At 36.3% G+C, this 13,556-nt stretch overlaps 1 pseudogene across 1 annotated transcript in view; it reads right to left on the reverse strand.

Moving 5' to 3' along the window:
• The window catches only part of LOC143246617 (cell adhesion molecule DSCAM-like), a 43,702-nt pseudogene extending 32,236 nt beyond the window's left edge, over positions 1-11,466 (reverse strand). The window contains exons 1-4 of the transcript XR_013026077.1: positions 10,990-11,466; positions 4,406-4,687; positions 3,530-3,655; positions 3,267-3,437 (exon numbers count right to left, since the gene is read on the reverse strand). The product of XR_013026077.1 is annotated as a cell adhesion molecule DSCAM-like (transcript). The remainder of the gene's footprint in view (positions 1-3,266; positions 3,438-3,529; positions 3,656-4,405; positions 4,688-10,989) is intronic.
• Positions 11,467-13,556: the final 2,090 nt, after the last annotated feature.

Below are 13,556 nucleotides of genomic sequence, written 5' to 3' on the forward strand. Positions count from 1 at the left end.
ACTGATTCTGTTCCACGAATTACACCTTCCAATATCTTACTGATTCTGTTCCACGAATTACACCTTCCAATATCTTACTGATTCTGTTCCACGAATTACACCTTCCAATATCTTACTGATTCTGTTCCACGATATCTTACTGATTCTGTTCTACGAATTACGCCTTCCAATATCTTACTGATACTGTTCCACGAATTACATCTTCCCATATCTTACTGATTCTGTTCTACGAATTACATCTTTCAATATTTTACTGATACTGTTCCACGAATTACATCTTTCAATATTTTACTCATACTGTTCCACGAATTACATCTTCCAATATCTTACTGATTCTGTTCCACGAATTACATCTTCCCATATCTTACTGATTCTGTTATACGGAATTACATCTTCCAATATTTTACTGATACTGTTCCACGAATTACATCTTCCAATATCTTACTGATTCTGTTCTACAAATTACATCTTTCCATATTTTACTGGGGCCTGGCATGGCCTAGCGCGTAAGGCGTGCGACTCGTAATCCGAGGGACGCGGGTTCGCGCGCGAGTCGCGCTAAACATGCTCGCCCTCCCAGCCGTGGGGGCGTTATAATATGACGGTCAATCCCACTATTCGTTGGTAAAAAAGTAGCCCAAGAGTTGGCGGTGGGTGGTGATGACTAGCTGCCTTCCCTCTAGTCTTACACTGCTAAATTAGGGACGGCTAGCACAGATAGCCCTCGAGTAGCTTTGTGCGAAATTCCAAAACAAACAAACAAACAAAACAAACCATATTTTACTGATATGGTTCAACGATTTACATCTTCCAATATTTTACTGATACTGTTCCACGAATTACATCTTCCAATATTTTACTGATTCTGTTCCACGAATTACATCTTCCCATATCTTACTGATTCTGTTCTACGAATTACATCTTCCCATATTTTACTGATACAGTTGTACATGGCAGATATATATTTTAAAGTACTAGGTATAATTTAGGCCCTACATAACCGAGTAACAATGTAACTTTACGACGGAATGTCTTGTAATATAACTCTCCACGGAGAGAACAATTTCAGACCTAATTTGATCTTGTAAGTCACAACTAAAATGCAACAGTGTATTTAAGGCCTTTAAATGCGTAATCACAGGTAACACAGAAGGGCAAGATTATGCTTACCATAAGTCGTTCGTAAACAACCTGTGTTGGGTTTGGTTTTGAATTTCGCGCAAAGCTACTCAGGGGCTATCTGCGCTAGCCGTCCCTAATTTAGTAGTATACGACTAAAGGGAGGGCAGATAGTCATCATTACTCACCGCTAACTCTTGGACTACTTTTTTATCAACAGAGGGATTGACCGTCACATTATGACGCACCCATGGCTGAAGGGGCGATCATGTATGGTGTGACGGGGATTCGAACCCGCAACTCTCGGATTACGAGTCGAGTGCCTTATCCACCTCGCCATGCCGGGCCGAACTACCCATATCATTAACGTTAGTAACATTTCTTTTACTAATAATGAACTGTTTTTTTTTTTCCTACCTTTTCGAAGCGCGGCTGTTAAGTACGTTATTTAGTTATTCGTGATTTCGAGAGAGTGAACATTTAAGAAATTCGGTATTTTTTAAAACATTTCTTATTGTCACGAAGCTGCTAATATTGTGTTGTGACTGGAAATGTTCATATTGTGTCGCACACAATCAAAGAAATGCGTACACTTCAATAAGTCTTAATTAATTGAATGTTATAACCTGAACCGCCTGAGAAAAAAAAGTCACTTTTAGCTTTATATTATTTTTATAACACAACCGTGATGGTAGTTTTATTAATGGGCTAACACCGAGCTGAAATAATTTTTAATGGGCTACTTGTACTTGCCCACCATGAGTCGATTTTAGCGGTGCGAATCCTAAAACTTACCACAAAGTCACTGAAAAACGAATCAAATAGATTTCAAAAGCGGAAAACAACGAACATTAACATGTTAGCTGGTATGTTTATCACATTTGCTAAATGCTATAAAATAAGATATATGGTCACTTTAAAATATTCTAATTTTCTGATCCTTCATAATTCTAGATTCTTTAATTTCTGTCTTCGCAATTATGACCATATGCAAACCATTGAGACAGCTGTTCAATCTGTTCGTCACGGGAAAATATTTTTTTCTTGAGCACAGTCATCCTCGTCAGGTCAACCGGAAATCGTATGACGTCACCACACTGAGCACGTGGTTATCTCGAGTCACGGAGTGCTAAGAGCGCCATCACCTACACAGCACTGACGTAATATACCGAGCAGTGACTACGGCAACAAACACGTCAATACTATCACCAAGTCTGATACCGCTTCAAAAAGTTATAAAATTAAAATATCGAATAAACTGTCTTTGGCGTTAGGCAATAAAATAAGAAAGTTCGGCTTTATTTATTAATTTCTCATGGGAAACAGATACAATTTTGGCATGGGCGTTGTGCAGGGTGCACTTGTCACTCCTGGAAAACAAGAAACGTATCCTCTCTTTATTCACTGAGCACACGTATAAGAGTTTATTATTCACTTCACAATACGTTGCCCCCCCTCAGAAAAATTTCTATGGACGCCCGCCCATAAGTGTTTGTTTATTCCATGTCCACAACATATCATTCGTGAATAACAGCACAGAAATTATGAGTAATTTTTTAAATCATACGTCATGAAGTAAGATTTCGTGAATATTCAACAAAATAGATTCCACTGGTAAAAAAAACAAAAAAACACCCAAATATCATATGTTTATCGTTGTCTAACACTAATTTTGTTTGTTTTTTTGAAATTCACACGAAGCTAAACGACGACTATCTGTGCTAGCCGTCCTTAATTTAACAGTGTAAGACGTAGTGGGAAGGCAGCTAGTCATCATCACCCACCGTCAACTTTTGGGCTGCTCATTTACCAACAAATAATGGGATTAATCGTTACGTTATAATGACTTCACGTTTGAAGGGGCGAGCATGTTTGATGGGCCGGGGATTCTAGCCGGTGTCTCTCAGACTGCAAGTAGAGTGTCCTAAATTCAGCCGGACCCGAGTTCTAATATTATAAACCAAGAACCAGATATTCCTATTTAGAGTGTGGGGAAGAATCACGTAATTTTTACAATAACTGTAGTGATGTTTTTATTTAGTTACTTTTGTTATTTGTTTATAGTAATGCAAAAACACGGAAACAAAACAGTTAAATTTGGTAATCGTGTGATTTATTTCTTACGTGTCCAATTTTTCCTTTCTTACCTATTAAGTTCAACGATACGACTTTACTTATAAGTTCACTCCCAATACCATTACTCGTCTCACACTTGTAACTTCCCGCATCTTCCTGTCCGACATCAGATATTGAAAGGGAACCATTCAACAATTTGGAATAACGACCACCAGAGGGTACTTTACGGAACTCTTCGGTACCTACCACAAACAATGAAAATAACAATGTAATACCAAACAGAAACTCTTTCAAAAAAAGATAAATCATGCGATCACAAATATATTTAACTTACTAGAGCCAGCCTTAAATTTCCAGTATATTAGAGGTTTGGGAACACCTTTAACAAGACAATGGAAAGTGACGGTATCGCCGAATGTTACTGTGACATCACGTGGCTCTACAATCCACTCTGGTGGCCCTGTAATACAACGTGCAAATATTAGATAAAATGTTTCAAACAATTTTCTACATTATGCCACTACTATTACTGATAAAATAATCAATGTTTTTTATACAAATTCGTATAATGCGAGTTATAAATGACAACGTGTGCGCTACTGAGTCTGTAAAATAATTAGGCTTACCTACGAAGTAACACTGAGCGTTTATATATTATATCGTAATTTTCAGTAGTTTCATGCGTAACTTAAGCCTAATTTTACCGCAGCTCGCGAAATCTTATTTAAAATTCGTATAAAAATAAGTTTGACCCAATAAGTTTTATTCAAACCTTGAAAGCGATGTACCACAAAACATGGAGTAATTTTCGAAATTGTTAAACCAATTCTGTTGGTAAAACAAAATAATATCAACAAAACCTTAACAACATACAAATGTTAATTATGACCTTGAAACTGTGCCAAGCTTCGATGGGACGAAACTAAATGCACAGTAAATTATAGAGTAAATGAGCATGTACAATAAATATTTTCTCTTTTTTTTTTCTTGAGTAAGAAAGTGTGGACTTTGACATTCTATCAAACATTCTCACGAGAAAAAAAATACGATACTTTCTAAATTGTCTTAACTCAAACCAGAAATGTGTTCCATATTATTAAAATGTTAATTTTACGGTTGGTTTATTAACCGTAAATCAGGCTAAGCTTTCGTGTTTCTTCGCAGTCAATCTAGGCCGTCGATTAGAGAAAAGACTTGAAAACAAACCTACCGTAAACACCTAGAGACGCAGTGAACTGGTCCGAACCTTCTTGGTTATTCAAGCTGCAGGTATAGTTTCCATTACTATCCAGAACCAAGTCATCTATAGCGAGAACCGAGAAGTCTTCGTAAGACTTGACGGAAACATGAGCAGACGACGGTAAACGCTTCCCGTTTTTAAACCACTGGAATGTGAGGGGTTGACTTCCTTCTACAGCGGTACAAATAACTTTTACACTCTCGCCTACTTTAAGATTTGTGGGAAACGTAAAGGGTTGTATTCTAGGGGCACCTGAAAAACAGAACAGGATGGATGAAGTTGGAATTATTTAGACGAGGACGCTATAACTTAATGTACTGTAATTGTGGAAATTATAATATTTCTTAGCTGTAGAATTACAAAACATGAAGAGTTTTAATCAACAATGGATGGATGATGGTTGGATCATTCTGACATGGACGTTAGAAACGATAGTTTTAACCTTCCTTAACTGTGCGACAGTTACCAACCTGTGTTCCAAAATGTTGATGGACAAACCTTTGAAATGGTTTGATTACTTACGACTAATTGGTGATCTCTCTCTTGAAGGAGTTTTATGTTAGGAGGAAACCTTACGATAATAATACTATTAAATTATACTAAAAACGAGACATTATGTCGGTGTAGCAATTTCGAGTTTTGAACGTTTAATGTGGTAAAACAAATTAAGAAAGACAAGTGGTTTTAGCATCGGTGTAAGTGATATTTTAGGGTTAGAAGATTTCCAAACCGATAAATGAATTACACACTGGTGTAAGTGATATTTTAGGGTTAGAAGATTTCCAAACCGATAAATGAATTACACACTGGTGTAAGTGATATTTTAGGGTTAGAAGATTTCCAAACCGATAAATGAATTACACGCTGGTGTAAGTGATATTTTAGGGTTAGAAGATTTCCAAACCGATAAATGAATTACACACTGGTGTAAGTGATATTTTAGGGTTAGAAGATTTCCAAACCGATAAATGAATTACACACTGGCGTAAGTGATATTTTAGGGTTAGAAGATTTCCAAACCGATAAATGAATTACACACTGGCGTAAGTGATATTTTAGGGTTAGAAGATTTCCAAACCGATAAATGAATTACACACTGGTGTAAGTGATATTTCTGGTTTTCAATATGAAAAAAATAGAGTTTGAACTAGTATGTGATATTCTAAAGATTTAAAAAAAAATCTATGTGTAAATCTACGTGACATTTCCGAATTAACGAAACGAAAACACCCACTTCTGGACAGCAATAAGTCTAAGGACTTACAACAGTAAAATCTGGGGGTTCGATTCTCCACAGCAGATATTTCAATATGGCGTTGCTCTAACATACAAAAAATAAAGTGAAATACAAAGAATAACAGATCATTTAGTCCTTCAAGGCTGTTTATTCTGCCCCTTTGTTGAGAAAAGTAAAAATTTACATCCAACCTTTACTTTTCATGAAATTACTGGTTCCTCTTTTAAACTCTAGCAAAGTAATTGACGCAACTGCTGCTGACAGCAGTTGTTTTGAAAAACCAGTCATCTTGTAGAAAAATAAAAGTGGCATCTAACTTGTCTTTTCAAAATCTTAAATTTATGCCCTCTCGTCCTGTTGTCGTCAAAATAAACCGCAAAGAAATTATTGATCATATCGAACCTTATCTCATTTATTTTATTTTCTTAAGAAGATGAAGAAGACGAGATTGTAAGTGAAGATATCTTAAGGTACCTCCCCTCCACAGTTTTGTAAGTGAAGATATCTTAAGGTACCTCCCTCCACAGTTTTGTAAGTGAAGATATCTTAAGGTACCTCCCCTCCACAGTGGGCTCATCAGTGAGGTTGAAGGCTTATAACGCTCAAAACCAGGTGTTGATGCAAGTGGTGGGCACAACACAAACAACCCATTGTGCAGCTTTGTGCTTAATAAAAATATAAACAAACTGAAAATAAAACTATAAGACAACCATTCTATTCTCGTAATTGTGTTGTGAGCTCTCTCACTTGACCTTTTACAAAAGTAAATATCCTTTTTCAGATGAGGATACAAAACTGTACATGCTATTCCAAGCGAGGCCTAACTGGTGATTTGTACTGAGGAGGTAATTATTTCTTTTGGCATGTAATCAATATCTCTTTAAAATTCATCCTAATTATTCTGTTAGCTTCACTGCTAGCAACAGGACACTATCTTGATGACCTGACCATTCTTTAATTTGGTCACGTTACTGTGTGAATTGAACGTGTGGTCACATTATAGCAACCCAAATGAATTACCTAAAATTCACTATAATTAAAAATCTATACAACTTACTAACTGACCCGACTCATTTAGAGGTATCTGAGAATCCCCAGTACAGCTAGAAATTACCAAACTTTACAGATTTACTAATTATGCGTATATTAACATCATTAACGTAAATAAAATGAACTAAAGGTTCAAGCACTGTCCTCTGAGACACTCCACTTGTAACAAAGGTCTGGTTTCGACGTTTAGCTTCCTTCCATACAACAGCCCTAGAATCAAATTAACTCGTGTTCTACTGCCCCCTAGTGATGTGGTTTTCATGACTAAGTTGTGTGATATCTAATCATAAAAGGGTTTTAAAAACTTAAGTACATCAGAATTGACATAATTTTCATCGTCGATATCACAAGTAACACACTTAATGGACTTGAAGAGCGAGATTCCCCGTTAGCGAATACGTGATAGCATATATTATGATATCACATTTCACTAAAGAAACTAGAACTCTCTTTAACTGTTGCCACTAAATGAGGACAAAGACTGTCCTATGTTTTCTAGGTTGACTTCTATCACATTTTGAAAAATAATAGTAACATTAATAAATCTCCAATTCTCATATATCTGTCTACCTCTCTATTGGCCTACCAAAACATAACAACGAAAGAATCGAATACCTAAATTTAACCATCTATAACACCCGTCTGAAACATCTTATTTGATCTTTGTGATTTACCTATTTTTAAATTATCGATCTCTCTACTTATCACCAATTGATTAGGATTGAGATTACTATAACACCAAAGAGATTATTCAACGGTTTTACAACCTCATGGTATTAAATAAAAGTCTTGCCACCAGCAACAGGCCTCTAACCCTATTCTGACAAACTTATAATACTTGTTGATATATTTGACATAACCCCAGTAGCACAGCGTCATGTCAGCAGACTCACACTGCTAGAAACCGGGTTTCGATACCCGTGGTGGGCACAGTACAAAAAGTCCATTGTGTAGCTGTGTGCTTCATTCCAAACAAACAAAGCTTTGATATTATAAGTTAGTTGTTCCTCATATTGACTTCCTTATCTCAATAGAGCCTCTATTCTTTCTACCACTTGTAAGTATAACATCCTAAATAAAAATGTAATGTAGCATCCGAAATAAAAAACGTGATGTTGTAGCATCCTAAATAAAAATGTAACGTTGCAGCATCCTAAATAAAAATGTGACGTTGTAGCATCCTAAGTAAAAATGTGATGTACTTAAACCTTTGGTTCTTAATTCTAATTTCTTTCTTTACATTTTTAATAAGCCAATTAAAAATTGAGTTTAATTTTCCTATCATTTCAAGAACAATTTATTTTTAAATATTCCCCTAATCCGTCTAGTGCCACCTTTTAACCAATTCACTAATGATAAGTTTTGTATCGTGGCCAGAATCTTAGGTTTTTAAAACTAGTAACTAAAATTCCATTTATTTTTATTCAACTCCACACTTAGCCAAATAACAAACCCAATTATGAAATGATCACTCTTCCCTAAGTGTCCTCCTACAGACACTTCAACTCTCGCAACCCATATCCTCATTAGTGGTTAACAATAAATTTAAACTGGCGTCCTTTCTGATTGGCTTTGTGATCATTTAGAGCCCCTCCTTATTGTTTACTTCGGTGTAATCCTAGCCAGTGTGTATAAAATTACGAGTTATTCTATCAGTATTCCTGTTAATACCAACCATGATTTCAATACCCAATTTCTCATTAATGTCATCTACCTGATCAGGTATCCCGTCATTATAACCAATTAAAAAACCTTTACTATTGCAACTTATGATTGTAAATCATACGGAATCAACAAATTAAAATAGAAACTGCATGTTTTTATGACTCAGGTTGTAGTTCATGTACAGAGCCCTCTCACTTCTACTTTAGGAAACAATTATTAGTGTTAAATAATTTATTTCGTTTTGTTCCTAATCGAATTAACGCTATAATAATAGAAACTCAGTTTATCCTTGAACTTCATACTTTTATCGTTAAGCCTAGCTGGCTTATCTTTTAAAGGTGTTGTTTAACTGCTTTTACACTGAACTTTCTCTTTCTAATTTCCTCGCCGTCCTGTCAGTTTGTATATTTACAGTTTTCAAAGTTATTGTTTCCAGCTTATTTTCATACCATAACAATTGCAACTTTTACTTCCATTATAGAATAACAAGGCCCGGCATGGCCATGTGTGTTAAGGAGTTCGACTCGTAATCCGAGAATCGCGGGTTCGAATCCCGGTCGCACCAAACATGTTCGCCATTTCAGCCGTGGGGACGCTATAATGTGACGGTCAATCCCACTTTTCGTTGGTAAAAGAGTTGGCGGTGGGTGGTGATGACTAGCTGCCTTCTCTCTAGTCTTACACTGCCAAATTAGGGACGGCTAGCGCAGATAGCCCTCGAGTAGCTTTGCGCGAAATTCAAAATAACAATTACAATCACTTGACCTTTGCAGTTTATGTGCAGATGTATATCACACAAATATTTTTTGATTATTTTCCACATTTTGCATAAGAAATGCTACATTATCATTCTTTCTCTCGAGTTGAAGCCCGCGTAACTAAATGTTTTGTAGTTTGCAGTAATAAAATTAAATTGTTTGTAATTAAGCACAAAGCTACACAATGGGCTGTGCTCTGTCCACCATGGGCATCAAAACCCGGTTTCTAGTGTTATAGGTCTGCAGATGTCCCGCTGTGCCACTGTGGAGTGATGCCATATACAACCACCCAGCCTGGCATGGCTCGCAGGTTAGAAAACTCGACATCCAACTGCTTCGCCAAACATTATTTCCCTTTCAGGCTTAGGAAAGTTGTACTGTTTCGTTCAATCCCACTATTTGTTGATAAAGAGTGATCCAAGAACTGGAAGTGGGTGACGTCGACTGTTTGCCTTCATTTAAAAATGATAAACGACTTATTCAGAGAACCTTCAAGTGGCTTTGCGCATAATTCAATAAAACAGAGAAACAAAGAACTAATCAGTTCTCAATAAAACTTGTTTGTTTTGTTTTTGAATTTCGCGCAAAGCCACTCGAGGGCTATGTGTTCTAGCCGTCCCTCCTTAGCAGTGTAAGACTAGCGGGGAGGCAGCTAGTCATCACCACCCACCGTCAACTCTTTTACCAACGAATAGTGGGATTGAGCATAATGTTATAACGTCCCAGTGGCTGAAAGGGCGAGTATGTTTGGTTTGACGGGGATTCGAACCTTCGACCCTCGGATTACGAGTCGAGTGCCTTCACCACTTGGCCATGTCGGGCCTCAAAATTGAGTAATAAACGCGAGAATGTGTTTTTGATGTTAGCGAAACATTCCAGCATTGGACACTGAGGAAAAATCGAAGTACTTGTCTGAAGGTAGGACTGTGAAATATCCAGAATATAAGTTAACAACGTCGACGTCTAAAGGTGGAAGTGTGAAATATCCAGAATATAAGTTAACAACGTCGACGTCTAAAGGTGGAAGTGTGAAATATCCAGAATATAAGTTAACAACGTCGACGTCTAAATGTGGACTGTGAAATATCCAAAATATAAGTTAACAACGTCGACGTCTAAAGGTAGGACTGTGAAATATCCAGAATATTTTCAAGAACAATTTGTGTACACAAAACTGATATTAGTTCAACTTGTTCAGTCATCAAAAGTATAAATGGAACAGCAATACTCTGGTGTCAAAAACTAATAACAAAAATGTTCCAAATTAATGTATGTTTGTTAGAATCTTGAAAACCTTCTGGAAACTGCACAATTAATAAAGCCCCTTACGGAGTTTCAATTTCTTTTATTCAACAAAATCTACTAATATATGTCTTTTTTCGTTTTATATTCCATTCAGTTTTCCATCTAGTCTTAGACTGCTAAATTAGGGACGGCTGGCGCAGATAGCCCTTGAGTAGCTCTGCGTGAAATTGAAAAAAAAAACCCACAAAAAACAAACAGTTTTATTTTCACTTTATTTCGCCACATACAAAGACTTACCCTTGAAAATATATTGTAACCTAACAAAATTGGACTACCAATTACTCACAATTGAATAATTATACGTTAGTGTTAGAATAATTCGGCAAGACAAGTGTAGGGAAACGTTTACGCAGTTTTCTAGTTAAGCATCTGGTTTTGGTGTTTATCAAATTTGTATTTCGAATTTGTAAAGTAAAATGATTCATATTTGGTTAGAGTCATTTAGACTGAACAAATGTTGGTCTAAAGATACTGACTCAGACTTACAGTATTACACAGAATTCGTATTTGGAAACAATATTTAAATATCTAGAACTTACCCATTCCTTCAGCGCCCCTTGTGGAAGATGACAACGCGGTGAAAACAACAAGAAATGCTACAAATTCCATAATTTCACAAACAGACAACTGTGTTGACAAAACGACGAGAAAACGTACGAAAACTCAGTGCTAAAGCAACATTCTCGAAAGTAATCCTGTCCACTAAGGCTCGTGAAGCTTCACGTTCGGCTTCGAACACGCGCTTGAACGTAAGTAACGCGCTCTATACCGCGTAGATTACGACATCCGCTCTCTCACCGAGTTCCTGCTACCGCGAACCCTAAACATTGACGTCTAGTGACCGAATAACCACCAAAACACATGTCGCCCTTCCTAAAAGGAGGCCACAGTGCAGTTTTCCCGCCTTCGCCTCAACGAGTCTCGACTCGCCTTTAGAGTCAGTTCAGTATACACACAATACCTTTACGAGCTTTCACTAAGGAAAAAAAAAAATCCATTTCACGAAGAAAAGGTCGCATGGTAACCAAATGTGCCATATATGACCTTGTGTCTTCCAAGAACTACAGAGATGATTAGTAATCTCACTGGCTTTATTTATGCACAAGGAAATGAGTCATGACAGGTGAATGAATATGTATCCCTTTAAGGGCTGTGTCGATTGTTATAACAAATTCAATTTAACTTTCGTTTTCAGTGCTAACAGCTTTCACATACTGTCTAAAGTTTTGTGTCCTGAAACAAACAGTTTTCAAATACAAGTATAATTCAAGTAAAACATCTTAAAGGTCTCCTAGGGGAATTTTATTACATACTGTAATAATGTACCTAAATAGCTGGTATAGAAAGTTTCGTCTCGTTTCTTCTGAAACTCTTCTGTGGACTCAGCAGATACCCCGACTTCGCTTTACCTACAAGAAAACACACATTTTATGAAAGATTAATAAACTTTGTAAAAATACGTTATGCGGTTCAATAAATATCTTACAAATAATAAAATTCATGAACATTTTATTTAATACAAAATTTATATATGTAGAAACGGCTGGTATGGATGGAGAAAATTCTATGTAAAGAAGCGAACAACGTTTCGACCTTCTTCGGTCATCGTCAGGATCGCTCCTCTACGTAGAGTTTTCTCTGTCCATACCAGCCGTTTTTTACATATATATATTTTTCTCTACAAGCGGGTTTTCTCGTCATCACGAATACAAAACTTAAATAAATATTTATTCTGGAGATAGAGAGAATTCAAGAAATAAATTAATGCCCGTAAAATTATTGATAATAAAACATGGCGTTCAGGAAACTCGTTAAGTAATAAGTTGATGTTTAGAAGGTTCATCACGAGACACAACAATCTTCCGGAAATTCATCAAGTAATAATTAAAGAACAAAGATATGTTAAATAAAATCAAGACACTCTTCAAAAAACCCATTAACGTATACGGTCATGTTCATAATATTCATTAAGGAACAAGGCCATGTTCGTAAGAACTCATTAACGAATGAGTTTTGTTTTTGTATTTTGCGCAAAGCTACGCGAGAGCTATCTGTGTTAGCCGTCCCTAATTTGGCAGTGTAAGACTAGATGAAAGGCAGCTAGTCATCACCACCCCCCGCCAACTCTTGGGCTACTCTTTTACCAACGAATAATGGTATTGACTGTCACATTGTAACGCCCCATGGCTGAAAGGGCGAGCATGTTTGGTGTAACGGGGATTCGAACTGGTGAACTTCAGACTATGAGTTGAGTGACTTATCCACCTCGCCATGACGTGTAAAATGTATTTTCTACGATGCTTCGTTTAAGAAGCAATATTTCAAGATTTATAATAATATATTAATCGCCATCTTGAACTTACTTCTGTAACATAGTACAGAAAGTTTTGTTCTTTGCTCAATCCGTAAGATTATTTTCACGGTGTAACTGGTTGAAAAAAGAACAGTTATGGTTGCTTATATGAAAGGTTTTAAAATTTGAACACAGGAAATGTTTGAGTACTTAAAATATCTTTCATTAGTGGCTAAAGCTACTTGTATATAATGTTCAGGGCCTTAAAAAGCGGTAAGGTTAATCATGTCATAACTTGACCATCTTTTTTATGGCATGTCCAGATACAATTTGTGTATTAAAACCTATTTATATTAGTTCAGTACATTACGCTGGGTGTATACGGTAGCAGTATATGGAGTTAAAATGGCTTAAGATGCAATCTCATAGAATTAGTTTTTCAACACTTTTGTGAGGTTTGCCTCAGACCTCCCCCCAAGGATTGCCAATGTAACAATGACCAGGTCACTCAAAAATTGCCTCTAACAGCAGTGAGGTGTAACAACTTCTTCGACCAATGGAAAGATAAGAGAGGTTGTTTTTAATTTGCTATTGAAGCATACAAAGCCTTATACCTTCTCTGAAGTGAAATAAATGTCATTGCTTAAACAGTATAATACCTAAACGTAACGAAAAACATACAAATAAACAAAATTCTTGCAACGTTTAAGATGGTATAAACAAGTATTATGGAAGAAATGGAATATAGATACATCACGTTAGAAAGAACGTGTAAGTAATAGATATATTTTTATAGACAAATATAGCTTACAA

Source organism: Tachypleus tridentatus, chromosome 3 (assembly GCF_004210375.1).
Source record: "Tachypleus tridentatus isolate NWPU-2018 chromosome 3, ASM421037v1, whole genome shotgun sequence".
Lineage (NCBI taxonomy): Eukaryota > Metazoa > Arthropoda > Merostomata > Xiphosura > Limulidae > Tachypleus > Tachypleus tridentatus.